At 39.3% G+C, this 27,447-nt stretch overlaps 1 protein-coding gene and 1 long non-coding RNA gene across 9 annotated transcripts in view; one reads left to right on the top strand and one right to left on the bottom strand.

The window, feature by feature from the left end:
* The window catches only part of LOC140682299 (uncharacterized), a 57,296-nt gene extending 55,455 nt beyond the window's left edge, over positions 1–1,841 (bottom strand). The window contains exon 1 of one of the 4 annotated variants that reach the window (XR_012053835.1): positions 1,506–1,841. This is a non-coding gene — a long non-coding RNA (uncharacterized lncRNA). The remainder of the gene's footprint in view (positions 1–1,505) is intronic. The other 3 variants (XR_012053834.1, XR_012053833.1, XR_012053832.1) reach the window with 3 other exon arrangements.
* The window catches only part of POU6F2 (POU class 6 homeobox 2), a 318,916-nt gene that overhangs the window by 74,770 nt on the left and 216,699 nt on the right, over positions 1–27,447 (top strand). The window lies entirely within an intron of this gene.

Below are 27,447 nucleotides of genomic sequence, written 5' to 3'. Positions count from 1 at the left end.
AGGGCAAATATGACGAAAAGGCAGTATGAATGTAGTTGTGCAAGATCCATGGTACCACCAGAGAGAGCAAGTGGTCACTCTAAAAGGCTTGTATTCTGAATATAATTTGGTTTCTAATAGGACAGGAATTATTTGATAAGTCTTTATCATGTCTTTTATCAGCTCAGAGCTGTTTCATTATCATATTTTTCCACAGAAGGATATGGGCTTATACCAACTGTGTTTGCAATGGGTGTATCACTATCTTAGTGAAGATGTTCTCCAGTATTTATATTCACTGAAGGTCAAATCCTGAAATACTGTAGTACATGAGGAGGAGAGAAAAGAGTGACTGCAAATAGAAATTCAGCTATGCTTGAATCTGTCCTAGTTTGCTTGTCTATCTTCCTTAGTCCATTCCTAAGCGCTCTAGGAGACTTTCTTCCCTGTGCCTGGGGATGGTCTCCTGGCAGTCCACTTCTCAAACATGAGTGTGCAGAAGAAAGACACTAATAGCAAGTGCTGTTAAAGGTCTGTAAATTGTTTTCCACCTGCTCTTAGATCCAAAACTGTGGAAGGTGTAGGGATACATGTGGGGAAGCTAATGCAGGTGTTGTGTGCCAGGGAATAAGCCAAGTGTCCCCACACCGAGCAAAAACTCTGTTTAAGAAATATTTAACTGTAGCTAATGTGCAGTCTGCTGGAAGCATTCACAGTAGGATCCAGGAAATTAAAATGAATACCCATAAATGAAGATAAAAGAGCCGCTATATATAAGGCATTATGGATGTGTTTTTTCTTTGTACCTATCCTCCTGTAAGTAACCAGGATAGGGAGTATCTTCTGCTAAAGTCAATGTATTAATTTGCTCTGTGCTGTGCACCCAACTGCTTTCTGTACCACTATCTAAGCTGTTCTGGCAAGAATTGCCTGGTGCTTTAGAGAAAGTGACATTATGATAAAAAGTTCATGTGTAAAGTTGTGGAAAGCAGGACTGCTGTTGCTGCACAGGAATATGCTATTTCTAAAGCACAAGTATTACAAGCGGATGTTTTGTTAATTTCAAAGACAAACTGAAAAAGCAGGAGTGGCAAATTTGACATCAGCTGTACATTGAAAATGTGCATGAAAGGTCTTCCACAAAACTTGCACTGGCAGGCAGAGAGGCTGGGAGGAGCATGCACTTATGTAAAGCAAGTGTCTATTTAAGCTCTTGCACAATGTCACTGAGCAATTCTGTATGTTTTGAGGTTAATTCTCACATGAATTAGCTATGCATTGTTTCATGGGTAAGTGGAAGTGAACAAGCATGTATAAATGTGTTTCGGAAGATACTATTCAACCTTTTTGTGTTACCATTCAACAGTTTTTCTTTTAAACTGTGTCTTTGACTGTGGCATTTCCTCTTAGAAAATTCCTACCTAACAAACAGCTCATTAAATCATTGATAAGATTCTGTTAAACAAACACTGGATAACACAAGATATCAGTCTCTGACAAGCACATGCACAAAATGTTGCACTTACCAGTTTTCTGAATGCTTTTGTGGGTTTTCTTTTGAAGTGGAGCTGCTGTTCAGGGCTAGAAGAATTATTGGACGAACTACTAAATAAATAATGAAACCTATAGCTATAAAATAAATTTTTTCATTTTTAAAAATCATTACCATATATAAGTGTATCTCACTTTCCCTGCCAGAGATTTTCATCAGCTCTTCTCTCAGAGGCAGTGACACACAGCAGTAAGCTAAAAAAGAAACAGGAGTTATTTTTACAAATCCTTGTGCCATTCCATCCTTTGCTTGCTAAAAGCCAGGCTCAGACACCAGAATTTAAGCCATAAAATCCTGAAAAATACAGGTACTGAACTGTTAAGTTTCCCCGAGGAAGCTTAACAGCTCTGAATGTAGAAAAAGTGCTGATATTAGTCAAGCAAATGCTAATTGTGAATAATTTCAGTGAATGCTGGGATTAATAATATTGCATTTCTGCTACACTCTTGTTTGCAGGAAGTCATATCACAATTTCTAGAAGATGGGAAAGATGCTTTTTTTGGTGGTTGCCAGTCCATGTTGAGTATGTTCAATATGACAGAGCCTACAGATTTGAAATGTGTAATCTAATACAGAAGTGACTTGAGAGAGCATCCTACCCCCTTAAATGTTTCAGAATATGTTAAAATAAAGTCAGTTAAAATTCAGGTAGAGCTTTAAAAAAAGGTCAGTCTATAGGAAGTAAAGGCTTATGAGGCTGGAATTGGTCAGACAAAACAAAGTTATTTAACATGGTTAGAACTGTTTTTCCAACTGTTTTTGAATAGTCTTTTTGGCTCCAACATGAATTAGAGGGAGACATGATAACCTAGAGACTCTCTCTCTTTCACCTGCAGTGAAGCTTGCGTCCTGGTATAAAATAATGGGATAATGGAATTTGTGGCTCTTTGAATGTAGGTATTTCTTAAGTCAGATGTAGGGAGGAGGAGGTTTTAGTATTGGTCTGGTTTATTCCTTTAATTGCAAAATAAATTGTGTATAAAAGCAGAAACAGCAAACACTGGCTATTTGTCAATTGTCCAAAAAGACAAATTGGTTGAACCACTTGGTATGTCATAAAATACGCAGAATATATGGGGAAATCTGTTGCAACACCTAGAAACATGTGCTGTAGTCTTTCTTATTCACATGCTGTGATATTGGTTCTCTAATAATTTTCCAATCTTTTCAGTCAAACCTGCCTTTTCTTAGAGACAAATATCATGTAAGTTCAGATAAGAGCCAAATCTGCTTGTTTGATGAGAAGTGACAAATAACAGTGGATTCTGATACAACATCTCTAACTTATAAATGTAGTACTCTAAAACAATCAATGGTCAGTTATTAATAATTTTTGTAGTTTTTTTACTGGAATGCTATTGCTGAAAGATACATCTGAGATGCATCTTAGCTGCTGCCAGTGTTGCATATTTTGACTGCAAGAAGCATGCTGGTTTGCATGAACCATGCTTGTTTACTATGCTTTATTTTTCTATAATGTAATTTTAATTGAAGTAATGATCATTTATTTTAGACAAAGCAAAGAGCAAAAAAAACCCATCAAAATACTTAATCTTTACCAATGCCATGCTGCATTACACAAAAATCTTAAATAGAATCTTAAGCAATAAAATCAAACCTAAGTAACATGAAATGCTAGAACACTTGCATTTCAATAATGGAAACTTCTAGTCCAGGCTGTATGATGAGGAGGACAAAAAGCCTGCAAGTTGATAGAGAGGAATTTTGCTGTCAGGATATGATGAACTGTCAAGGGAAATTAAGGGAGGCTTGCCTAGGACTGTGGCAATATGTAATGTCTCCAGGAGAAGTGTTGTGATAATCCTTTCAGGCCTTGTTCTGAGTACCAAGCAGCCCCTTCAGATATGCTGGGATGACAGAGCTGAATGAAACCCACACAAAGGTTTGCATATCTGGAGATTGTGTGTCTAGTAAAGCACAGTGACTGTACAGCTGAAGAAATATTTACAACTTTTAAAGACATTCATTTCTTTGGGATGTGGTCCTTCTCTCCTTGGGGAGGATTGTGATGGAAAGAATTCCAAAGTAAACCTGGGGGGTGATTCCTCTCTGCTGTTAAATCACTTACTCATAGGATGGAATTAGCACCTATTTCCAGAAGGAGTATTTATTTTATTAATTTAATAAAGACCATGTATATATGGCCTGTATTCTTATGACACAAGACCTGATTTCTACCTAACCTAATTAAGGTAATTTCCACCCAAACTACATGTAAAATGCTATCTTGGCAGAATGGGAATGTGTTATGTGTATTTAACACAGACCTACCCGTGGTGCAAGGCAGGAAAGACATTTCTAGTTTTGGATTATATTTTTATCTCATATGCAACACAGAAATATAAAACACATAAACCCATTTATTTTTTATAATGATGTATTACTGTAAGTCACAGTTTCAGATGACAATCTTTACTCTCAAATAACCTGTTTTGTGAGATTTTGTAAAGTCGCTAATAAACCTTTGCTCTTGCTACTGTTGAGTTTAATACAGTTCATTGCATTCACTGCTGAAATAAAAGCCATGGTTTAGTAAATTGAAAACTGTTCCAAATGTCTTAATAATAAGCACATTGATATTTGTCCACAAATATACTTTCATTTCACATGCTATTCAGCACAGAAAAGTTCTTCTGATTCATCTTCCAAGTTACCTTTCATAGAATGTTTTTCTGAGTTTGGATTTAATTTATATGCTTCAAGAAGTATCAAATGCATAACCAAGAGATAAAAAGCATATGTCAGTCTCTAGGAGCTGTATTGGAGTTTAGGGCAGAGGGGGCTGCATGGGGAAGTAGAGTGCTGATGTCCTACTTGTTTGCTGTCTCTGGAGTGTAAGTAGGCAATTTAGAAGGTGGATGTTAGACTTGGTGAGCATTATAAGACTTTTTGTTAGCCCAGACAGTGGCATGACTCAGCTAGTAATGTTCAGTCCAGTGCAGATCAGTGAAAGGTTCTGTCCACCAATTTGTTGGCTATCTATTGGATGAGAAAAGCCTCCGCTGTGGATGAATTGTCTCATATTTGGAATAATGATATGTGATGTCTGTGGGATGGTTGGATGGAGTACAACAGTGGGATACAGCTGTTATTCAATATTGAGATGAGCTTTAGGCTTCTTGCTGGAGTCTTCTACTGCAGACAGGCTAGAAAGAAGAATCTGTGAGGACAAGAGATTTGTCACAGGACTATTCAGTATCTGTCTTTCTGTCTTGCCTCTTAGGAAACAGCAAGTGAGGCTTGCTGTTTCCTAAGAGGAGACGAGCCAGAAGCAGAAAATGACCTCCAGTGATGGAAAGTGGGTACAGAGGGGTCTGAAACCAGATCCAATGCCTAGTCAGGATCTCAAATGGGAATACCTGGAAATTATGTCAAAGACAGGACTAGAGACAAGCCTACAACATACATACAAGACTTTGGCTCAGGAGACAAGCTATCTATATTGTAAATCCAAGCACATCCAGGAGGCAGGGCAAGAGACAAGGAATGGAGGCTGGTATGACTGAAATGTAAGTTCAGAGAGGTTTGAATGCTAAAGAATCCCTGTCCCATGGGCAGAGCTTGTAGGAGAAAGCCCCAGATCATCAGATTCAGGATGCTAAGACCTGTTGGTTGGCTCATGCCTCTACACAGCACTGAATTCTTGTTGGCAGCCAGAGCTGAATTCTGAAGCGAATTTGTAACCCAGCAAAAAGCAACTTAACAAGAGCCCTGTAATTAAGTGTATGTGGTAGGTAGATAAGACACCAGTGTGGCAGGTTCTATTGGTCTACTCAAACCAAAGATGCTCAGTAGTTAGATGTATATATAAAGTTTATTCCAGCCAAGGCTGATGCTATTTTCACAATGTGCATGACCAAGATTTAAGGGAAGATGCTCTGTGAACTTCTCCATACTAGTTTATTCTATGAAGTGTGATGAGTAGGAGGTTTTTTCTCCCCACAACCTTAACCAGTGGGGAAAACCATCTTCTCAGATCCTGCTTCCTCAGCTTCATGAACCTGTGAAGACGGATTGCATTATATGTGCTGGAACCTTTTCAAAAAGTCAAAAAAGCAGGTCTTGTAGATTTCAATGAAGGTTTCCTAGCTTCTGTAATTAGCAGGGTTTTATTCTGGCAAAACTTTCTAATATTTATTTTCAATGAAATAAGAATGAACTGCAAACAGAAGTACACTTTCCCTCACAAAATTATGATTTTCATACTCTATGAGTTCTCCGTGGAGTTTTTTGGGAAGGCCATTCAAGCTTATCTTAGAAGGAAATTTTCAATATGCAGCTTTCAAATGCAGGTCCGACTCTCCAGAAATCTCTGCTGGTGGTGGCAGTGGGACACCACTCTGCTACTTTTAGTTTACTTCTGTGCATTAAACCCAGGTCATCTTGTACAGCTTATGTCCTTTGAACTAAGATAGTTAGGAAAACATGTTCTATTTGTAGCATGCACAGGTTGATACCACCCTGGTGATAACTGACTATAGCAAGTTAGTGGTGACTGTCAAAGGAATGAATTTTATGCCTGAGGAATATTAATGTGAGGTGCTCATGCATAAAAAAGAAGTTAGTTGAAATTTGCATAATACTTTCTGCACCTGCTTAAATGGACTGTTAGATTATTGTACCAGGCTGCCTCTGTTCAAACACTTCAGCTTTGCAATTCTCAATGGATTAGTAAAAATAATTGTGTGGTTTAACAGAGGAATTTATATTGTGTTTGAGAGTTTTTGAGCAAACACCAGAGAGTGAAAAATACATTATAGACCTAGCGAGCCATGCTGTGGGAAATGTAAACTAAAGCAGTTGATATATCTTTAGGAGTTGCATCTCTTTTGCTGCTTGTGAAAAACCTCCTATTTTAATAAATTGTGAATGAATAAGATTAGTGGTATAAACTGATGAATGAAGTTTATTAAACTGTAACTATGATACAATATTTACAGAAGAATAAGGGAAATAATTACATTTTCCAGGAGCAAAGTTAAATTTGATCTCTGAGAACATGCCCAAAAGACAGCTTCTGACTCAAATGCTTAGGTTTTAAAGAAGAGTGCACTGTTTTCCTTGTGCATGTCTTTACATGGCTCCTCTCACTTTTTGAGGAGAGAGAAAAGTTGCCTTTATTTACTAAGATGGAGATAGTAAAGTACACTAGTCTCCTCATGTATTTATCTCCTTGGGCTTCTTCCTTCCGATTAAGAATGCAGTAGGTATTGATATCATAGATGTTGACTGCTAGATTCCCACAGCTGCACTAAGGGTAATAGAAGTTGAAACAGAGTTATTATAACATATACATTTGTGGGTCATATGGAAGAGAGAACAAAATGAGATGGTAACGGTAAAGCAGTAAATTTATTCTAGATTTTCTATATTTAAGCGAAGAAAAAAGTGTCACACAGCATGGAGGTGAAATCAAGGTAGCACTCAGAAGAGAAAAACAGAGAAAACAGATTGTGGTTGAAAGTGCAGCTGTAAACGTACTAGCTGAAGTTATCACAGAGGGTTATCAGGTCCAACCTCCCTGTGCAGAATCATCCTAGATTCACATGACATAGGATTGTGTCCAGATGGTTCTTGATTATCTCCAGTGAGGGAGACTCCACAGCTTCTCCAGCACTTGATCATCCTCACAATAAAGAAGTTATTTCTTATATTCGGGTAGAACTTTCTGGCATCAGTCTCTGCCTGTTGTCTCTTGTATTGCTTGGCACCATGAGAAGAGCCTGGCCCCATCCTCTTGGCACCCTCCTTTAGATATTATACACATTAGTGAGGTCACCTCTCAGTTGTCTCTTCTCAAGGCTGAACAGACCCGGCCTCTCTCCTTATAAGAGATACTCCAGTCCCCTGATCATCTTGCTCTTTGCTGAATCCACTCAGGGAGCTCCATGTTGCTCTTGTACTGAGGAGCCCAGAACTGGACACAGCACTCCAGATGTGGCCTCACCTGGGCTGAGTAGAGGGGCAGGATAACCTGCTGACCTGCTGTCAATGCTCTTCCGAATGCACCTGAGGAGACCATTGGCTGCCTTGGCCACAGGGGCTCACTGCTGGCTCATGGACAGCTTGTTGTCCACCAGGACCCACAGGTCCTTCTCTGCAGAGCTGCTTTCCATCAGTTTGGCCCCCAGCCTGCACTGGTGCAGGGGTTATTCTTCCCCAGGCACAGGACTCTGCAATTGCCCTTGTTGGACTTCAGACATTTCTTTCTGCTCATCTTTCCAACCTGCTGAGGTCCTTCGGAAGGGCTGCACAGCCCTCTGTGGTATCTGCCATTCCTCCCAGTTTTGTGTCTGTGAACTTGCTGAGGAGTCATCTGCCCCTTCCCCCAGGTTGAAAAAGTTAAACAATACTGGACCGAATATTGACTCTTGGCAGACACCACTAGTGACATGCCTCCAGCTAGACCCTCTTCTATTGATTTTATCCCTCTGTCATGTGCCTTTTGTCCAGTTCTCAATCCACCTTGCTGTCCATTTATCCAGTCCACACTTCCTAGGTTTACCTATGAAGACATTGTGCGAGGTAGTGTCAGAAGTCTTGTTGAAGTTGAGGTAGACAACACACACTGCTCTCCCTTCATCCATCCAGGTGGTTGTCCCATCATGGAAAGCCAGCAAGCTGGTCAAACATGATTTACCTTTAGTGAATCCATGCTGACTACTCCTGATCCCCTTCTTGTCATCCACGTGGACAGAAATGGCCTTCAGAATGAGGCACTCTGTCACCTTTCCATCGATTGAGTTAGGCTGACTGGCTGGTATTTCCCTGGGTCCTTCTTGCCCCTTTTGAAGACCGAGGTGACATTTACTTGCTTCCAGTGCTCAGGAAGACCTCAGACCTCTCCTGATCTCTGCAACATTTCAAAGATGACCATTAAAAGCCCTGCTGTTGTGTCCATCAGCTCTCTCAGCACTCATGTGTGCATCCCATCAGGACCCATGGACCAGCCATTAAATCTGCCTGGATGTTCTGTAACAGAATGCTCCTTGAGAGAGGGAAAGTTTTCTAGCCAATGTTCCTTGACCGTGGTCTCCTGGGTCAAAGATTCCCAAGGGTCGGCCATGTCAGTGAAGATTGATGCAATGAAATCATTCAGTCACTCTGCCTTCTCTGTATCCTTTTTTTTTTTAACAGGGTCCCCTCTCCATCTAGTAATAGGCCCATATTTTCCTTTGTTTTCCTTTTGTTGTTAATATATTTGAAGAAACTCTATTTGTTGTACTTGACGTTCTTGGCCAGGTTTAATTCTAGATGGGTTTTGATCTTACTTGTCTCATTTCTACTTATACTGACAACCTTTCTATATTCAGCCCATGTGACCTAACCCTGTTTCCATCTCCTCTGTATTTTCTGCTTGAGTATTGACAGGAGCTCTTTATTCATACATTAAGATCTCTCTTTAACCTCTTTGCCCAATTTCTTGCTCATTGGGATGCACTGTTCTTGAGCCTGGAGGATGTGATCCTTGAATATCAATCAGCTCTTAGAATTCTCTTCCCTCAGGACCTGTTCCCATTGGATTCTTTCAAGAAGATCCCTAAAGAGGCTAAAATTATCTCTCCTGAAGTCCATGGTAACAATTTTATTTGCTGCCCTGCTTCTTCTTTGTCTCCTTCCTTCATACTGAACTCCACAGTCTTATAGTCACTAGAGCCAAGGCTGCTCCCAACCTTCACATCTCCAACAAGACCTTCCCTGTTTGTTAGTATGAGGTCAGGAAGCACATCTTTCCTTCTGGGGTTCTCACTACCTGTGTGAGGAAGCTATCATCACTGCTTTCCAGGGACCTTCTGGGCTGTTTGTAGTTCAATGTGTTGTTTCTCCAGCAGATGTCAGGGTAGTTTAAGGCCCCCACAGGAACTATGCCTTCAATACTGATTCAAGCTGCCTGTAGGCATCATACACTTATTCCTACCTGTAGCAAACACCCACAAAAATGTCACCCTTAGTAGTCTGCTGTTTTATCCTAACCCAAAACCACTTGACTTGCTTGTCCTCCACCCCAAGACAGAGCCTAATACATTCCAGGTGTTGCCTCACATAGAGAGGAACTCTACCACTGCAGTTTCATGGTCTGTCTTTCCTACAGTGTGTAGCCCTTTAGGACTACCTCATCTTGAGGCAAAATGTTTGGTTTTTTTTTTAACTCTTGTGCTGTCACATATGTACATACATGTTGGTTTACCTGCTAATCCTACTGGAAACCTCATTCCAAACCTTCTACTGTGATGGTTAGGAAACCTTCTAATAATCAGCTAGAAACATTCATGTCCAGTTTGTACCCATCTGGTTTTATCAATTATCAGAGGAAAAAATTATACTTGGACTGAGCAATCACATCTTCCCTACGTCCTTGCTATAAGAGGAACTTTACTTCCCCAGTCTCCATCCTGCTCTCCATCCTCTTGAGAGGTGTGGAAAGAAACGTTGTCATTAAAGAATGAGACAAAATTGTAGCTGAGTACCTCAACTTTCTCCTTATCCTTTGCTGCCAGTTTTCCATCACTGTTTATCAGAGGGTGTACACCCTCTTTGGCCCTCCTGTTCTGGTTAGCATACCCATAAAAGCCCTTTCTGTCATTCTTTGCATCCCTTAGCAGGATCAGTTCCATCTTCACCTTGGCCTTTCTCCTCCCATCACTACACAACCATACTTTGTCTTTATACTCTCCCTGGGTCACCTGTCCTAGCCTTAACTGTCCATTCATTTACTTTTCCTTCAGTTTGACCAGCTCTCTCTTGCTTCTTTGCCTGATTTCTTGCTCCTGGAGATTGCTTGCTCTTGCTTTTTATGGAACACTTCCTTAAAGAACTGCCAGCTCTGTTCCACCCCTTTGTCCCTGTGGGCAGTTTTTCACAGGATCCCACTATCTCCCTGGAAGGCTGGAAATCTGCTTTCCTAAAGTTCAGGGGCCTAATCTTACTCCTTACCTCACCCACATTTCTCAGGACTGTGAGCTCCACCAGTGCAAGATCACTGCAGACCAGGCTTCTTCAAATTTTGGCATCCCCAATAAGCTCACTTGTGTTGGTGACCAACAGATCCAGTAACACATCTCTTCTTGTAGGGCTTTCTATTATCTGGGTCAAGAAGTTATACTCCATGCATTCTAGGAGTCTCCTGGATTTTCTACAGCTTGCTGTGCTACTTTTCTAGCAGATGTCATGGTGGTTGAAGTCTTCCAGAATGGTAAGAGCCCATGAGTGCAATGCCTCCAGTAGCTGGAGCAAGAAGGCTCCACCAATAGAATCCCCTTGATCAGAATGGCTGTAGTAGAAACCAACCAGAAGTTTCCCTTTGTTTCTTCTGCTTCTGATTCTTACCCACAGGCTTTCAACCTGCTTGTGGCTGTTCTTCAAAGACAGCTCCTCACACTCAATCTACCTCTTGTGGTGGATGCCTCCACCTCTCCTTTCTCCCCTTTCTCTTCTGAACAGCCTGTACACATCAATAGCTACACTCAGTCATGAGTGACCCTTGTTTATCCCGTCCAAATCAGGATATTCTATAATTCTGTGATGCCAGTCATGCAAAGCACCCTACCATGTCTTTAACTGCAATGAGAGTAAAGCCCTGTGAGTGCACACAACCTCTAGTTCCTCCTGGGCTTTTTTTCCCATACTGAATGTGTTGATCTGCAGGCATTTTATGATTGAGTAGATATCCAAGTAGGGATGAGAATGACTACCCCATAGTCCCGTGGTTATTTCTTCAAATGTTTGTTCTTGCTGGAGATATCCCTTTTTGAGCCTTCTTTTGCTATTCAGGTGGTTGCAATAGTCCTCCCTATACCACACCTTGTCTTTGTTGACCCTGGCAACATCCACATCCCTCTTCAAATCTAGTGTAATACTTCCTCAAAAAGTCCTGCAAAGTCCTGAGCTGAGATTCTGTCTCCACTTTGAGACAGGTGGACCCTGTTTGTTGCCAGTGGGCTCTCTGTCATATAAACTGATCAACAACCAAAAACCCCAAAATTCTGCTGGTAACACCAGTGTTCATCTGCATGATTTTTGTGTTTCTTGCCCCAACACTCCCTGCAACTGGCAGGACAGAACAGAAAACAACTTGATCACTTGTCTCTAGATCTGGAGATCCTTCCTGGTCATCCACAGCCTTCTTGCTGAGACTTCATCAGTATCCACTTGGAAAACCAGTAGTGGGTAATAATCAGCGGGCAATACCAGCCTGGGAAATTTATTGGCAATGTCCCTGACCCAGGTCACAAGGAGGCAACACACCTCCCTGCAGGTCAGGTCCAGAAGGCCCTTCATTTTTTCTAAAATGGAGTCACCAGTGACTACCCTTGGTTTTTTCTAAATTGAGGGAGTTGTGATGAGTGGAATAGGCTATGAAACTCAAGCATTTTCAGTTTTAAAACAGTTAATTTTTTATTCTTAAATTTTATTTGAATTTACTTGTTATTGTACTCATTCTGAATCACTCTGGACTTGGGCCAGTGCTTTAGATTTAAATAATGTGAACCTTTTCTCATTTGTAGTACATTCTAAATTTTGAAGTTATTTTTTAAAAAGAAGCTTCAGAACATTGAGTATAATTTTACTGAGTATCATTGAGTATCATTTTACGTTACATAGTTAGAGAGATGGGCGTCGAAGACCAAGAAAACTACTAAAAAGTTTTCACATGTGGCTTGAGTATGTTCACACCCCTGTTGCTTGAGTATAAGATTTAATTACTCTGATTATTTTTATCAAACTTTACAAACAATTCCCCTAGTATTACATGAGGGAATTAAATTAGATTGAAACCCTTTTGGTGACTTTGGGAGATGTTGCAAGCATGGCAGAGAGCAAGCAGGACTTGAAAAATTATGTGTCTGGGAGTTACCTGCTCTGACTCATTAGGTTGTAGTTACTTACTTCTTTATGCTATTAATGAACTTCGTGCTTTTGAAATATGTACCAGGAGCAGGCATAGATTTATCAAACAACTGTGGTTCTCATTCTGGTTCTTGTGTTCATGTGCTCATCACTTAAAGACAACTCTTTATCATTAATGTACTTGATAATTTTTTGGTGTACCACAGTAGAAACATGATATGGCCTATATTTCTAACAGGGTATCAACTTTTAATACCGAGGCTTAAGTACTGTAGTTGCATGGTTTAAATCTGTCTCAAAACCTTAAAAATCCAACCAAACAAAACCACTGCAAACAAACAAACAAGCTAACAAACAGACACAAATCCACAAAAATCCTTCACACCCCTCTCCAATCCATACCAGCATTGTTTTCCAGTTTTTCAAGATGCAGTCTACATCACTAGAAAAATCTGGTCCATGGTGTCAGGGCAGCCTCTTGAAGCTGGTCCCAGGAGTTGGAAATATGGGGTAGTTAACCTCTGGAAGATGCCTAATGTTCAAGGCAGCAAGAGAGGGACAGTCCTATGACTAGTGCAGTCCACAGTAACAATCATACTGAAATGATGGACAGAAAATAATAGCTTCTGGAGCAAAAGTACATTTGTTTAGATAAGCTTTGTGTAGGATACTTCTCTCATGTCTGAGGAAGATCCTTTGTGCCTGAGTTCTGAGCCTCAAATACTGAATGCAGTGTTGGGCCAGAGCAGTACAGCTCATGAACTTTAACCCACAAGCTTAGAAATATTTACTAAGTAACTCTATTCTGCATTATTGTGAGCTTCTTATGAGGCAATGGTGGTGGTAGGAAGGTGATTTATTTTAATTTGTTTTCAGGTAGGATGGATCATACTGATACATGGTTCTTGATTCCAGCCAAATTCAGGGTCAGTATCTGACCTTTTTTGTAGATAGCTGGCAGATGGAGCCAGAGGCTAACATGCAATTTTGCCTGGATCCTGTCCTTCTGAGAAGTAGTAGCCTTTGGCTCCCAGTTTCCCTCTGAGCATGGATGCAGGGGAACTGGGCTGTGTGGTTCCCTCTCTCCTGGTGGGTTCAGTACCCTATACCCTTGATAACCCCTATGGCAAAATTACAATGTACTAAGGATTAGTCTCTGAGCTCCTTCGGGTTCAAATGAAGCTCCAAGTGTTGTGAGGACTCTCAGTTTCTGGAGTTCAAGTCCCTGGGCTAGATCCTGAGATCAAAATTCTCATTGCTCTTCTGTGATACCTGCAGGTATTTAGCCACATGCTACAGAGCTGTCACTGGCTGAGCTTAAGGAAACTCATTGTTTAGCCTTCAGTGGGTCATCAAAAGGCCTCATGCTGCAAAGTGTGCACAGTTGCTGCTTTAATAAATTCTTTTCTGATTTAAGATTAGGGGTTTGTAAATTATTATATTATGTTGCTTTCTTAAAAAATGAGATTGTTCAATAAAAGTCTACTTTCCAGTTGCCTTTGCAGTATCTGAAATTTACCTTTTTATGAGAGCAGTGTTATAAAAATGTACAGGGAGACAGAGAGAGAGAGTGAAATACTATAGCAGTTTTATGGCTATGTAAACAAACCACCTTTGTAGGAATTCAGTCATCTTTAACAGCTAGGATGTGATGCTTCTAGTGATGGTGATCACCTTCCAGGTGATGGTAAGTACTTATCCATCTCACAGTAATTTAAAGAGGAGTCACAGCTCATCTATCTTTTTCTAATAGTTACAATGAATATATTTGACTATAAGAATTTAGCATTTGCCCTTCATGGGTCAGTGGATGGGTTAGTCTTAAAGCATCTTAAGGGAGAGATTATTCTAATAAAGCCTCTCTACATCCAATATACTGTATTAGTATTTCATGCTTCTTTTTTAAAAAAATAAACCAAGCAGAAGGCTACATTTCCTAATCAACTCTGTTTCAGACATAACATCCCTGTATTTTGGGGGTGATATGGTCTTTCAGACAGAATAGATTAATGGCAATATTTCATTTAAATCCTTTTTGGGGAACTAGATATCCTTAACAGGCTAACCGGAAGGCACTTTGATTATTGTTTTGAGACAGTGTTCTAGGAGCGTCTTAAAAGCAACATTTTATATTCCTTTTATTGCTGCCTTCTAATTTAATCTCCATTTCATTAATTTATAAATTGTGCGCAGAATGTTTTACCTTAAAATTTGCAAGCCATGCAAGCATAAAGTGAGATCTTCATTTAGTGTTTCTTATTTTCAGTGTCAGTCATATTTTACAGACATTGAATTTTTCACCATGAAGTACAATTGTTATCCATTTTCATGTAGGTTGCACACTTTTCTTGCCTGATTTACATTTGCAACACTCACTGTGCTCAGTAGCTTACAATTTTAGGAAGTAGCTCAGGACAGGGACTGAAAAACATCATGTTTAGTTAAAAGTGGAAAGGGATTTTAGTTGACAGTGTAAATATGAGGGCAACTTTTCTTATCACATTTCCTTGCTCTGTCATTAGAAAGAAAAGCATCCTTTCTTCCCTGTGTTAAGAAACTAATGGAAAATCTACATGTTAAATTCTGTGCTTCTACATTTGAAAATACTGTGGTAAGCACTGAGGAAGGGCTTGAGGTTTTTTTCTCAACTTTTAATACTTACTACAAAAACTGCCATGTTGTTAGGAGCATTTGGCCTCCTATTAGTGTTTTTCTCAGTGAATAAGGTCTGAGCATCTATAAAATATAAAAAAAGTGAAACAACTTAACTTCTTCTAGACATAAAGCAAGACTTTAAACAGGGAATAAAGCAATGCACTGACACCTACCTCAGGTCTGTGAATCTGCATAGCCTCAACAAGAGGATGTAGAATTTGCTCACTTTTAGATAATATTTGAATTTTGATGATGATACTGAAATTAGAACCAGCAAGCATATTTTTGGGGATTTTTTGCACTTCCTTGGGATTACAGCAGAGTTGAGACTCCTGCTTCAGAGCTTGGACCAAGCAGACTCAACTAGGGAGGAAGCTATATTATCTAAGGTGAAACATCAAGTTCTTTGCATAGCCAAGATATAAGTTAGTAATTGGCATACATCCTCCAATTTTTAATATAGCAAAAATCATTATTTTACTTGAATGCAAAATAAAGTTCCAGAGACAGTAGCAATCAGCTAACTAGAAATTAGTACATGCAATGGTTTTGGCAGAGGAATTAATGTGTGAGCTCTAAGATTTTGGGAGTTGCTTTGGCGAAGAGAATTAATTTGTGTCACATTACAGAGAAAAAAGGATGGTGCCTCAAAGAAGGTCTTTCTGTAGGATTCAAGAATGGATGGTTCAAGGTGCAGCTTCTCCTTACTTTTCATACGTCCTGGCATACCACTGGGTACAGCCCAAATTTTACAGGTATTTAAACAGTGCCCTTTTAGGCATGGTAAGATCTCAGGTGTTTTTTTTGGGAGTGCCTTAGGTCTAAGTTATTCAAGTGTGAAAGTTAAGTATTTAAACATCTTTAAAAATCTGGTTCATGGAATTTTAAAGATTAACTTGCCTTAATTTCAAGTCTTACAGGCATTGTCTATGGTAGTCACTTTTGAAAATGGCTATAGAACAAGGGACTCTCAAAATAGCTCAGGGGGATGAAATAAAAGAGGAGGGATGTAAATTAAGGCAGTTTGATGTGTTTATATGGACTTTATCCTAAGAGTTTCCAAGCACCTTAACTTAATGCTAGACTCTAAGCACCAGAAATGTGCCTTACCTTTGCTTCACCCAGGTTCCCTCTGTACAAAGTAGGGATAATAGCTTGGCCCTGTCTCACAGTGATAAAAACATTAAAAGATTGCAAGATTTTTTTTCCAATACCATAGTAATGGGGGTTATATAAACATCTTAGATAGTCAAAAGGTAAGTTGAATTGGCAAAGCAGAGGTCATGAGCAACTAGAGATGAGATGTAGAAGGGGGCAAAGTTGTGCAAGGCCTGGAAGGCCTGGTAATAACTTTATATACTATGTATTTAATACTATGTATTATGTCTAGGAGGGAAACTTTCAGCTTTCAGTGACCTTTATTTTGAGGGGTTTTTTTTCTATTTTATTTACAGTTACATGTACTGGCATTTGTACAATTTCACATTTGTCAAAGACAATAATCTGACAATTTTCTCTTTCAGACTTTGTTTTAAATTGTGAGTGTGGGCGCATGTATGAAATTAGCCTCCTGTTAACTACTATGGCATGCAATTAGAATTTGCAGTGTGGGTTCAAAATTCTTCTTGTTATAGTAATGGATGTAGAGGTACCCTTGTGTTTGATCTGAGTAGAAAATTTATCTATGCTATGTCATGAAACATTTTTTATGCAATAAGAACTGTCAGAAACTCATATAGCTAGGCTTGCCTCATATTTTCCAGTGTGTTTGCAGAAATCTATAATTTTATTAAGATCCAGTCTTGAGCTTTTAAACTTCAAATGAAATTTTTTTGTGTTATATGATTTCTGAGGTTAAGTTTTGCTTGCAACAGTGATGACTTTACCTGAAGTAATAGTAGGGAAATACTTATTGCCCAGCATTGTTAGTTTGTTTGTACTTTGCCTTGCATATACTGGAACAAAATTTGGCAGTTCTCTCAAAGCCTCTAAATTTGGTCTTCTATTATTATTAAGAAATCACTTTTTTCACACTCAGCCTTGTTAATCACTGGCAGCCAAATTAGTGGAGGAGTCCAGCTTGTACCTGCTCATGGGGCTTATCTCAGATATACAAAACTGACAGGACAATTGCCACTGCTCACCCACGGTTCTGGATTTAGACTTCTGCAAAAAAAGTGCTGTGTCTAAAGAGCAAGTTTAGAGAGGGATATGGGTTGAGACAAAAAGTTACTGAGCCAAAACCAACAGAAAAAGAAATGCACAGTAGCGGCAACAATATTAATAACAAGAGTATATAAAAAGAGAAGGAGCTTTACACACAAAAATGTGTTCACCATCTCATCTTAGTTCTGTGTGGCCACTAGGACAAAGACAAGATGGCAGGTGCTCCCCACAGTGCTCTCCTTGTCCCCAAGCCTGGGACAATGGAAAAAAATTATGGACAAACTCCCAAAATCTAGATTGTCAGTGTTGTGCCATGCTGCCACTTGGCTCCCCATGTCTGCTTCCTGTGCTGGTGCTGCTGCTGTGGCTCCACTCCACTGGGGCTTGGTTCCATACAGTGGCACCACTTTTGACCAGTCCAGTCCTCTCCATTGGGCTGAGCTCTGTTCTCTACCCAGAACCACACTGTCCCAAGGGATGAGAAGGGATAGGCAAGAGAAGTCATGGTCCATGCAGCTGGCCCCAGCAGTCTCTCCATGGAAGAGGGGGAAACAAAAGTGGCACACATCTGGGATGCACTCACCTCTTGCTACCGAAGCCATCAGTGCTATGGAGTAGCAGCCTAGCCCTGCCCACATAGCTCTAAGTTCTGCCCCTTCCCTCTGCCCTTTCCCTGCTCCCAGGACACCACTGAAGAAAATTACTACTTCCTGCAGTTCAGGAACTACTCTGCAGAATTAATAATTTCAAAATCCACTAGAAAAATATCTTACCCACATGGTAGTGACTGGCTGCTCAGAGGATCCCTGCTGCCGTCTCACTTGACCTGCATGTGTAAGAAGTCCCAGTCTGTTAGTCCTTAGTCTATTTTAGTTGTTTTATTGTGTTATGACATTAAAATTCCAGCTTTGATCACTTCAAGGTTATAAGACGGCACCTCTAAGACCAAGACAAACTTAATGTTAGCAAGTCCTTATTTCCATATGCTTACCTACAAGCTCATTTTTCTTTTGACCTAGTGATCTGAGAGGGATTGTGGCTCTTCATATTGCTTAAGCAACATGAAACATTAAACATATTTTCATGAGATATCTCAAGTAGGAAAATCACCTTAGCCACAGGGTTGTCTGTAAATTTCATTGTTTCATCTTCTGCAATCAATGGTTGTCTTTAGGAAAGACTATACTTTGGATAAACAGATGGCCTGATCCTGCTCCTGACTGAATAGTGGGGTTTGCCATTACTGAGACACATAGAGGGGACAGGCCTAGAAACATCTGAACTAAGAGGCTGGAAAAAAATGTCTTTTGGACATTTTCATAATTTTTAAGGTTTTTACTGAGTGATGCACTTTTTCCTTGTCTTATTTTGGCATTAAATTATCTGGCTAAAACCCAGTCTTGGAAAAGAGACTTCCAATGCTAGTCCTGCCAGAGGGTATCTGCTTCTTTACCAGTGCAGAGTGGTCTCACCACTGAGGAAAGGGTTGTGTATTGAAGATATTTGCCTCAGCACCCTTGCCACATTTCATTGGATATGCCTCATCTTGCAGGTATGTCACTGTCACTGGCATGAAGCATATCTGCAGGATTAGCCCCAGTGTTTTCACTGTAAAACTCTAGCAATGACGACAGTTTGTGCATGTATGTGTAGGTGTGTATGTATGTAATTTTATATCTATATATGTGTATTTGCATATATACACACGTATGTAATGTGTATATATGTAATATATGTATATATACATAAATACACACAAACCAGGTATGTATAGGCTGACTGTCATCTATTTTACATTAGATAGCAATACTATTTACTGTTTTCTGCTTAGCATGAAAGTTTCAAGGAATGCATATAGGCTGAAAGCATATATGTATACATATATACATGCATATAGATGCATGCATACAAACATTTCCATTATCTGTGGTGCATTAAAGAGCAAGAAATTTTAGTTTGTTCTCCTGATGGAACTAATAAAAAAATGTGTGTTAGTGCATCAGTTCCTGTATTTCAGAAAAGAGCAGTGCAGAGACATTCAATCTGAAGTTGCTTGGTGTTTTTAAGCTGAAATTAGATTCATTGCTTTGATTATTCCATTGTGGGTCTCAAGTTATATTTTAGTGTCCTTCACCCTTTTCTCCTTTATTATTTATAACCCACACTCTTTGAGCAATGACCAGGACTAATCTGTAACCTTCTGTCCTTCTGCCTGATTCATTCTCTTTTGAAACACAAAGATTGAAGCAAATATTCTCAGACTCTGTTAAAATATAGATAGATAGCTGGATAGATATTTCTCTCTTATGTCTTATACTGAAATGAGACTTAATGGAGGTTTTGCTTTTCTAATTCAGTCTCAGAGGACCTACTTCAAAGGAAAATAGTAAAGGACTGGGAAATACATATTTGGTATTCATTGTATTATAATGTATCTACTGCACACACATCTACATAGGTACTCTATAGGCCTCCACCAAATCACTTGTGTGGCCATCTTGATTGTTAGATCAATGCAACCGTGTTTTGTGGGCTTTTCCTCCCCTGGATGTTTTTTTGTTTCCCCTGCAATGTTAGCTGCACCTAAATAAATAAATTAAATAGTAATTCATTTGTGCTCACTCTGCATCACAAAGAAGTGGGGCATAAAACAGCATTAGCAGAGAATCCCCCGAGGACCAGAGAATCTCACAGGGGGCTGGTCCTCTGAATGGTCTCTGTCACTCCCTAGTAGCTAATGACTGAAACAGGATCCATTGCCACTGGGAGCTTTTAATTTCCTTACATTGTAAAGATTGCCCTGATCCAATGCAAAGTGACAGCTACCATTTTGGTACAGCTCATTAACAGCTTGTGCAAAAGCCAGCCTGCACCACGTCTTCATGTCTGCTATATTGCTATGATCAGTGTTCATGCAAGCTAGAATTCAGCCTTTGGAGAAGTTCTAAAACAAAATAGTTTCAGGCATAATAAATGCAGTGTCTTAGATACCTGGGGAAAACAGACAGTATGTTTAAACTTACCTTGGGGCAGAATGATTCATGTCCATATTTCAGAATAACTTGAGAAAACTCAAGGATTTATTTGCTTTGTGAAAGCCCAGCAATAATTTATTCAAGAGCAGGAAGCACATAACAAGGAAAGTTTCCCAGGAAATTTAGGAAATATCAGGATTGCTAACAGGGGAACAGAAAGTTTAAAATTTAAGAAAATTGGAAAATTAAGGGAAAGTTCTCAAAGTCTTTAAGACATTTGGAACAACATAAACAGTTACGTCTGTCAAACACAGGCAACAAAACTAGAACAACTTTAGTTGTGTTAGGTTGAGTTTTGTGTATGTGTAATTTTGTAAACACTACTAAATTGCAACCAGCTGTGGTATCTCCAAAATCAGTGGAAAAGTCTTGCTTTCATTTGTACAGGTATATTTATTTTTCCAACATGGGTTAGTCCTGAAAACCAAACCTTTTTTTTAAAATAATTTTTGTTAGAAAAACAAATCCGCTGAAAAAGAAACAAAAGCTTGGATTTTCCATTTCCAGATGGAGCATTTGTATTGAATAGGGAGAATAGTAGAAGAGGTCCAGAGTGTACTGGTATTTCTCATGACTGAAAGATGACTTAAATGACCCTTTGAGAAGGGCAAAACCTAGAACTGTCCAAATGTGGTCCAGTATTCTAACATAGTTGATGAACCTGGAAGGGTGTCTCAAACCAGAAGCAATGTTGATATCTGTGTTGTGATGATTTTGTGGTGCTTCCATCCCTTCCATATCTTCCATCTTGGATCTGAGCATATCAGGGTAAGTTCAAAGACTAACAAAAGTATACCATTACATAGACTCAGAGGCCATCTCTGAGTAATTTGTAAGGGTGTTTTTATCCACCTCCTTCAGCTCAGTAAAACTGAAAGTATTCAACACCTTCAGTGGTTATAAATATGAGAGACAACTGCTCACTTTGAAAATTTAAAAGGCTTATTAAACCTTGACAAAAATACAACAAAAGGACTACATAAGGAAAAATTCGCAGCACTGAGAACTGCCCTTGTGGGTACCACGTGGCCAGTTCCTCTTCAAGGTGGTTGCTCAATCTTTTATACCCGTGGGGTTGCATCAGCCAACCCTGGCCCCTCCCAAAGTCTGTCAGTCAGCTCTTTTTGCCATTTATCGGTGGAGATTACTTCCTTGTAACTTGATTGGAGGTCAGGTGTTGCCATGCTGCACCCCCTTAGCAACCAGCTTTTCCATTCCCAACTGCCCCATGGAAGGGGCACACGTGCGCGCCTTCTTTCTGCCTGTCTAAGACAGCTCAGGCTGTCTGATGGCAACAATACAGGGGGAGAGGGGGGAAGGGAACTATGGGGAGAACAGAGGACATCTAAACTACAATAACATAACTATACATCACTAAAGCTTTTCTTAATATTCACACAATAGTCATCCCTTAATTGCGAGACCCAATCATCTCATTATTCATCTGCAACATAAAGAAGAGGCTTTCTTGGAACTGAGAGTGTATAATATTCTGTGGGTATTTGCTGAAGGCAGAATGAAAAATTTGGAAAGTCCAATGGGAAACAGATCACCCTTCAGTATAAAGTCCTAATTCTGAAAGAAGCAAAACCTCAGAGATGGAGTGTTGTGTGTGTCTTTCTCAGTAAAGGTAGTGAGTGACAAGTAGTTGTCATTTAAGTTCTTTCCCTAGTTTTGCTTCTGACTATTTGTAAGACTCATTGGAGTGCAATTGCCATGGGAAGGTTTTATTAGTGCATGAAGGAAATAGCATCAGATATGGGTAACATAATAGGAAAAACTGTGATACATTTATTTTTGAAGTTTACAGTCTAAGTGCATGAATTAACGAAAAGCTGTAAGATTTGGCACAGTTATTTTAAGATGCAAGCTTTCATTTTGATGAACTTTTTCAATTTTTTTTTTCTCTTTTTAATGTGGAAGTTGAGATGAGTGCACTTCTTGGGCCTTTAAAGTAGATGGCTTGAAACAATGTCACTGGCAGCTTAGCAGCACAGAGCTGGGTGACTTGTAGGCATAAGTAGTAGTGTCTAGCAGGCAGAGAGACAAACCCAGGGTCTTGTGGATTTTGGGCAGTAGAGAATGGGCTCATTGGAGGAAGTATTGAAGTGTGTGTGGGTTCTCCTATTCACATAGCAAATATATGGTTTAGTATTCAGTAAAAAGAACCAATATATTGTCAGTATAATGATGTATCTTAGAAGAAAACTGTATTTAGAAACATTATGCAAAACACCTTGTTGTTTCTATTTGCAGTGCTCTTTTGACATGTATTGATCCTCACTCATTTTTCTATCATTACGGAACATGTCAACATGTAAAAAGAATGCACATACATGCATTTAATAAATAATGGAAGCATTGTTTATAGAACAAAAGTGGCTATGGGTCCATGATAATACGCTTAGGAAAACAGATAAGATTATATATAATTATCAATATGATCACATGGTGTAAAGATGATTGACTATATATAAACCAGAGTACCAGTAACAGCATGTTTTAAAAAGAATTTTGCATCAAATGTGTATATAATTTCATTAAATGTGCCTGTATCAGAACATTTGTGTCTGTGTTAAGAAGGAATATGAGTAAGGTGATGCATTCAATGGACAGAAGATATGGTGGATCCTCATCAATCCAGTCACTTTGAAAGGCTGTATCTTAAAAGTATGTGTTTCTAAAGGGAGCAAGCTTCTAGTGTGAGTACATAGACTTGGATTAAGCTTTGCTGCAAAGAATTAGTGGTTTTCACTTTGTAAAAATGTCACACTAAACATAATAATCTCTCTGAAAACAACAATGGGTGGAGTAGGAGAAGGGCTCAGCATTAGCTGAAGCAGCTATTTCACAAAGCTCCAGAATAGACAGTGTCTTCTCTAGATAACAACTTGACACCGATGGCTTATAGGAACTCCCTGCTTTGAGAAAGTCCTTACTGCACTCAGTGACCTCTTGCCAGGGAGCTGCTGCCTCCTAATAGCAAGTTGCCTCAGGGCTTGCCTGAGTGTGGGATTATGCATGTCCCACTTCTAGCACAGCTTTAAAAAGTCTCTGTAGCTGAACTAGTGCTAACAGCCAAATTAACCCTTTGGGTGGGGGTTATTCGGCATTATTTGGCCATATTCACCATCAGCAAAGGAGAAAAATTTAAACTAAATTTAAATAAGTCAGTTAAATCAGTTATGATTAAAGAAGTTAGAATTACATATGTATGCAGAGTGCATTTGTATGCATTTTAAAATTCAGCTAGTATCACATATACTCCCCACCCATCACATGTTGGTTCAATCAGGCACATCTCTAGTAGTAGGAGAAGCACACCAGTACTGTGTTTTATGATATACCTCTAATCATAATTTTCCACTGTTTGGTTGGAAAAACTCAGTTTTACACAGCTGCATGGTGTTTATACAGTATGCTGTGTTCGGGGGTAAGGCAAGAAAGCACTCAGCCACATGTCTTGCATCTCTAATTGAATGCATAGGCAGCCCGAGTAAGTAAGCTCTAAACACCATTGCTGTATGTCTGTGACCCTCAGAAAAAAAAATCTACAAATCAGATGTCTCAAAATTATTAGAATTGTAGATTAATATTATTTAATGATGCTTAGGAAATTTTATTTTCGTCTCAGATTTCCCTGTAAAGTGGAAAAATTAAATGTCTACTAAGAACCTACCAAAAATCCTATCCTGTAGCCTTTTTTGTACATTGCTCCCCCAAAGTACAATGGTAGTTTTTCAAGTGGAAAGGTTACATGTATGAGTTAAATTGCAGGATCAGATACTGCTCTTGGATGTGCATGAAGGATCCAGTTGATGATGATAAATGAATCAGGCCTTAGGTGGTGAAATTGGGGTATTTTGCTGCTTAAGCTGAACTAGAAAATATGTGGCCATGCTTTCAGAAATACATAGTGACTATGCACCCTTAAGAAAATATTCCAAAATAACTGTACTTGTTCTCATGAGTAGGGTGTTTACAGTTGAATAATTTTGGGAACATCAGCTTCCAAAATCATGAATATAAAAATCATAGGGTTTTGATTTTTTTAAACAGTATTTTCCCACTTCTTGGTGTATTTGTTGGTTTTTGAGGCTTCATGGCCCTTGTGTTTATGTTTCTATTCTTGAAAACCATCAAAAGATGAGATTTTTTTTTGCTTTTTGTTTGGTGTGGATGAAGTTGGGGAAGAGACAAAACCAATCTGTGTTAACTGCCAAAAGAAGACCTTTAGAAAAGCATTAAATACCTAAATTCTCAGTCAAGCAAAGTGACTGTTAAGGATACATGTGATCACAAAACAGAGAGCTTGTGAAAAAATTATCAGATATGTTGGTTTCTTCTTTGTTATTTGGGCTATAACTTCTAGGATTATTAAAGAAGCAGATTTGTGAGTCCTCAAAAAGTGTAAGGCTTGTGATGAAAGGTGTATCCTGGGATGGGACATAGAGATGTATTTCCATTTTGAGTTGAGCTCTGCTCTCCTGTGTCAGGAGACAGATACAAGGTGAGCTTTGGGGAGTTACTTAGCTTGGCACCAGGAACTGTGCTGTGGTGAGCCTGTGGAGTCAATGTATTTCAGCTGGGCTGAACTCCCACAAAATAGTGGGCAGTGACAATTTTTAACCCTGCAAAGAAAGGTGATGTTGCTGCATGGGGGTCATCCCCCTTGGTTTCCTTTTACAAACAGCACAGGGGAACGGGCATAAAAAACCTTTTTGACAGAAAGAAAATGAAACAGAAAACCTTTCAACTCTGAATAAAAGGCTAATTTCTTTATTAGGGTGCAGGTTTGACCTCTTTTATTTGTCTGTTTTTCAGAGAGTGAACTTGGTTGGTTTTACAAGACTAAATCTTTATCTTAGCTGGTGTTCCCCTACCCTACATTTGAAGGACTTGGGTGTAGGCAAAGGAGTGTGTGTGTCTGGGAACAGGTTATTCTAGCCACAAGAAAGAGGAAATGGTATTTTAAAAACCCATTTAATTAAATGACAGCACTTGGGATTTCATTTAATTCACATTACAGGAGGAATTTAGACTTCCACTGCCACCACCTGCTGCCAGGCTGAGCTGTGAGCGTTGTTCCTGCGTCTCACCGATGCAGGTGAACTTACTGCCGAACCACTTTCACAGTCCAGAAAGCATGACATTCCTTGTTACCAGTGGGAGGAAAGGCTAATTGAGAAGTGTGTATAAAAGCTGTAATGAGTAGCATTTACATGTATTGATTAGAAGTAGGGCCACAGTCTCTCATTTATCACCACCAGCAGCTGTGAAATTTTCCCCACGTCAATTGGCACGGCTCATATTCCCGCTCCTCTGGTTCTTTATTGCTTTTTTCTTTCCCCCACCCGCCCTGAACCAGAGAGCTGATCCACCAGCTGGAATGGGCTGGTAATTACTCCAGCTTCTCCACCAGCTGCCACAATTGCCAAACCGCTGGAGTGAAAAATTCCATCCTGCATTTCCGATTTTTTACATTACCACTGCATAATCATATTTGACGAATAATTAACCCGGGTTAATACTTCAGGGAGCCATTTGCAAGTAAATTGATAAGTTGAATGCTGCAAAGGTGCACAAGGGCTAAAGGCTTTAGGAAACTGCTCAAAACAGCCCACTGACTGTGCTATTTTAATATGCACCTCTTGACCACCTTAATTAAGAGTGGATGGTAGGTGCTGTGCTCCAGCCTCCTTTAACAGTGTGGTTAAGGAGGAGGGAGAGGATGAGAAATACTCTTAAACTCTCCACTATATCTCTCTCATGGCAGTGGTGTAATGGATGTGGGTTAAGTGCAGTTTTCCTCCCTTCCAGATTTGGAAACAGACACTGTTAGATCAGAAACTTGTTAAACAGGGGTGAAAACAATGAAAACTTTCCCTGCCAATTCATTGGAGAGTAGGTTTGGAGAGCTATTTCCCCTGCCACTAACAATAGCATGCAGGTCAGTGAAAGAGCAGAGTCCTTTTTGGAATTATATGTATTTGTATTTTGTTTTCAATTAAGGCAGCTGCACTGTGTTTTAAGTGCATGCCTGTTCTTTGGAATTTTAAGTGCATGCCTGATCCTGGATTTCTGAAATAAGTGAAAAACCTCTCTTATGTGAATTCTGTGGTTTAAACATATACTTTCTTCTGCTTCAGTTTTTAGAGTGTTTGGCATAATGTTACCTGGAGAAGGACTGCAGCAAATAATAGGTGATTGGAATAAATATTTTTGGTTTGTTCTGCACAAAACAAAAATACACAAGCCAAAGCCCAAAACCCCAATGAATTTCTGTTGTGGATTTTTCTGGAAGAGTTGCTGTTATCCAGGCAAATATTTCTTCCTCAAGATGGCCAATAAATGCCATATAAATGTTCTGTAGCATAGTTTTAGACAGAGCAAGATACACTACTTAGAGTTAAATGAGAGTCACATTATTGCAGATCTTAACTGGGGATCTTAAATTTGATTTAAATAATAGAGGTTTATAAAAATAACTTAAGAATTATGTAACCTTACAATAGTGGTTTACCCTATTGCTAGTGAGAACCAAAGAATTTCTGGCTTTATTTTTCATTTGAAATCTCTGTAGTTTCATAGAATTTAAGAGGAAGAATAACACTTCAAACTATGAGATTTTTATTATTTTTAGTGATTTTATTATTTTTTGCAAATAAACGTAGTTTGATAAGCATTTTTTAAATAACTTATTCATTGTCAGGAGAAAGGATAGCCAATCTTGAATTTCTTCTGTAAACCACAATCTGACAGCTTCATCTATTGTGGTGGATGTATGAACCCTGTATAAATCTCTGCTCGAAATTTGGTGCAGAGGGTTTTCATTGCAAACATCATACACTGAAGACCACTGTTGTTGGATCACTGCTGTTCAAAACTCTTATGCACGATGTGCATTTGCCTTAGCAAATGTTTCTGGATACTGAGGCAGGCATTTCAGGTGGCCAAGTAATAGTAAATATGAAAGGAATTAGTCTTTTCTGTTTTGTTTTCCTTCAGTATGCAGCTTTCCAGGTCTGCCTTATCATTTTCATGTGGACAAATTGTCATCTGTCTTATTGTCTACTCAGCTGTTTCTGTCAACAACCTCTTTCAAACCTAAAAAGAATTGCATGGCATGGCCTGACAATTTGGAAAACAAATAAAGAATAACACTTATATGACTATCCTGCTGTATTCCCC

The sequence above is a fragment of the Taeniopygia guttata genome, chromosome 2 (genome assembly GCF_048771995.1).
Source record: "Taeniopygia guttata chromosome 2, bTaeGut7.mat, whole genome shotgun sequence".
Lineage (NCBI taxonomy): Eukaryota > Metazoa > Chordata > Aves > Passeriformes > Estrildidae > Taeniopygia > Taeniopygia guttata.
Note: the sequence above shows the minus strand (reverse complement) of the source record. Positions and strands in the feature narration are given on the sequence as shown.